The 3583-nt window shown below is 29.2% G+C and overlaps 1 long non-coding RNA gene across 1 annotated transcript; it reads left to right on the forward strand.

The window, feature by feature from the left end:
• The first annotated feature begins 1537 nt into the window (after window positions 1-1537).
• LOC102670284 (uncharacterized) lies at window positions 1538-3583 on the forward strand. Its single transcript, XR_414540.4, has 3 exons — window positions 1538-1774; window positions 3263-3339; window positions 3447-3583. It is a non-coding gene; the product is annotated as an uncharacterized lncRNA (long non-coding RNA).

Here is a 3583-nt window from a genome sequence, read left to right on the forward strand (position 1 = left end):
GACACACATGAATGACGAATGTATATTTGACACGCTTTTTTATATTTTTAGGAACTAAATTTTGTATTTTCATCAACGCATTTGTTAATGAATTACACGAGACAAAAATATTATTTACCCACTCATATTCCCAAATAGTGGGAAGACAAAAGTCAAAAAAATATTATATACCAAATATGTGTCTATATTGGTAACTAGAGATAGTCACATCACAAGTTTATCCCTTCGTCCCACGTAAGTTATTTTATTAAGAGTGACGGATGAAAGTTAACAGCTGAATATATCTGTCATGTCTTTTAAACTTTAAAAACTAAATTTTATATTTTAATTTTTCACGGATACATTTGTTAACAAAATACATATTTAAGAACAAAATTAACTATTTAATCTAAATAAAATATTATCGCCTTAGTCATACAAGACAATGCTACCTTTGTCCTTTTTTCTTTTCCTTATTTCATGTTGGGTTAAAATGTATTTTTTTTTATTATTTTTTATATATTATTTTAGTTTTTAGTTTTTAATTGAGATATTTTTTATTTTTTAAAAATTATGACTTTAGTTTTTTTAAAATGAGACATTTAATTACTAAATTTTAAAAAATTTGTGATTTTGATTCCTTTATCAATTTTAGACTTAATTATATTTTTTCAATTATTTTTTAATAAATTAAGCTTGTTAGTAATTAAATAATTTAAAAAAATATTTGTCATGTGAATAATAAATAGACATTTATCTGTCAAAATTTATAGAGTACATAAATCAATGTTTGAAATTGATCATAAGAATTAAAATTGTAAAAAAAAATTAAAACAGAAAACAAAATGTCTCAATCAAAAAATGAAAGTCTAAAACGGTTAACTTTTTAAAAGTAGAGAATGAAATGTTTCAATTAAAAAATAAAAAAAATAAAATTATAAATTTAAGAAAATAGGAAGACCAAAACTATATTTTAGCATTTATGTTTTTGGTGACAAAAAATTGAGATTTTTTGTGTTTTGTTTCTTAGTTTTGGATTTTTTTAAGGGTTAGATCTTAAATTTGGTTTAGTTTGATTTGGCCCTCGGAAAATCCATCGAATTTGATTTTTACTTCTTAATTTTTTTTCATTAGATTAGTTTTGTTCTTAGAATTTTAAAAAATAAGTGAAGTTGATATATCATCTTGATTTCATCAACACTTTTTTTACATGTATGAACAACAATGAGATCTTATACTAGTACATCAAGCCTTTAGACTCAACAAAAATAATTTACTTTTATAAATATAGTTATTATTATTATTATCAGATTTTAAATTGTAATTGGAGTTACAATTACAATTGTAGTTTTGTCACAATTCTTGACATTGTGAAAAAATATGATTGGCATAATCAAGATTGTGATTGTGAGGTGGTTGCAGAAAGTTGATAAATCTTTATGATATAGTTGCAAATTGAACTTGTAAATAGCAATTTAAAATCACGATTATCATAAATATGAAAATAAAACATGTAACTAAATAAAGCAAAAGGTGTTCCGTCCAAAGAGACCGAAGCAATAACTTCTGCCATTACCCAATTTCTAAATGATAGCTTGGAAAATGTAGCTCAGTCTTTTGTTTCAAAATCAGAAATGCAAAAAGATGAGAGATTTTCTTTTCTTCCCTTTTTCTCACGAGTGTTGCGAATTTGTAGCGATAATTGATTTACATGTTTTCTTTTGGAGTTTCACAGTCAGATGTGCTCCAAGAATCGAACCTGTCCAACTTCAAATCTGAAGTGCAATGTTCTCAGGTATTTCTTTAGAGTGTAAATGTTTAATTTATATGCACCATATATGGTTACGAATTTATATTGCTAATCAATAAGATGATAGAAAATAAATCATTTACATTGTTAGTTATTTACTCTTTTCACTCTCAACTAGAACAGTCACGACCTTTGATTAGCTATAACAATTTCAGATTGGAATTCATATATAACTACTATAGCAACTGGTTTTTCTTGTGGAAAAAAGTTTGCTAGTGGGAATAGATGCTAGTGTTATACAATGAATCCCTAAGACTAGAGGAATCTTTGGAGATTGAAAGAAATTTTGTGTTGCCCTTGCAAAGTTGCAAGTTGTAACCATTATAACTTGAAGGGTTCTGCTAACAAGCATCCAGTGGTTAAGGAATAAAAAATATAATATGTTTGATGGAAAGTATAATGTGTAATTATTAGCTTTTCGTTTCAGAATCTTCAACAATATGTTAGCATTTTCCAAACTTGAAATCTTAGGTTTACTTCTATTCAAAGATGTAATATCATTGAAGTTCAGGCGTGGTCTGCAATAACTAAAATGCCTAAAATACACAGAATAATTACTTGCTTTGTATACCTAGCCAGTAAAAATGGATGTTTTGTTTGGTGGATCACACGCTCCTGGTCTTTTTGAAAGACAAATAAGGTGGCCCAATTTCAATTCATGTTTCCTGAACATGAAACAGATTTTGTATTCTGTAGTTTGTACTAGGATTTGAAGTGATGGTATATGTTGGGAGTTCCGTTTTTATTGCATATTAAAGAGAAGGTTTAGGATCAAGGATGGGATGTGGAGGCTTAACATATTATTGTGCAGACAACCAAAAATCTCAATCTTTGGAGAGAACGATTGATAAAGCACTCCTGTGTATGATATGAAGTTGTGCTGGCAATATATAGAATTTTGAAAAGGAAATGCCTTGGGCCCTTGGCCATAATGCATGGTGTATACTTAATTTATACTCTTGTGTACTGTCAATTTATAGAATTTTATAGAAGTTGTGCAGTCAACTTATACAGGTAAGCAGTGGGAGAATCAATATCAGTTTGTTAATCCCATTGCATTATATGAATCCAACTAAGGGGGAGGGGCCTACATTTTAGTATTTAGTTGACACATGCTATGCACATTCTTAATTGTTACCTTCTTCCAAAACAAGGTGCAAGATGTAGTAGGAAAAGGAAAGTAGAGGAGTGGGTTGGTGTTGGCCTGAGGGACTGTGGTTTCAAATTTTGAACTGAATATCAGGCCTTTGTAGATCTGGAGTTAGGATTTGGCATTGATTTATTTAAATTCATTTGCGTATTGTGGTGCTCGATAGTCTACACGTTCCATTGGGAAATAACCGAACATGATGTCTAGGCATAGTGTTGTTTTGTGCTATTTTTGCAAAGATTAGACATTGTAATTGTTAAAACTTAAAAGTCATTGTTGCTCCAATTCATACAAGTTATCCTTTTCAATGATTGGTGATGCAGGAGCATCATTTTTTCTCTGTTGCAATGCGAGACTGAAAGCTTCATAGTGACATAGAGAAGATGAGAAGTGGATTGAGGTATGCACCATGAAGTATTAAACACGAATCTTTTTCCAACTGAAACAAATTCGATTTCCACTTCCTCAAATAATGCTAATGTCTTTATTATTGATTATTTGTGACAGGTTTGAGATTGACAAAGTAACTATCACATGTTTTGAACAAATTATGTTTGGGAAGTAATCTTTCCCCCCGAAAAGCTCTCATGAAGCTATTCAAAATGATTATTATCCTTAAATAAACTGCACTTAACACGGTTCTA

Source organism: Glycine max, chromosome 6 (assembly GCF_000004515.6).
Source record: "Glycine max cultivar Williams 82 chromosome 6, Glycine_max_v4.0, whole genome shotgun sequence".
In the NCBI taxonomy this organism is placed as follows: Eukaryota; Viridiplantae; Streptophyta; class Magnoliopsida; order Fabales; family Fabaceae; genus Glycine; species Glycine max.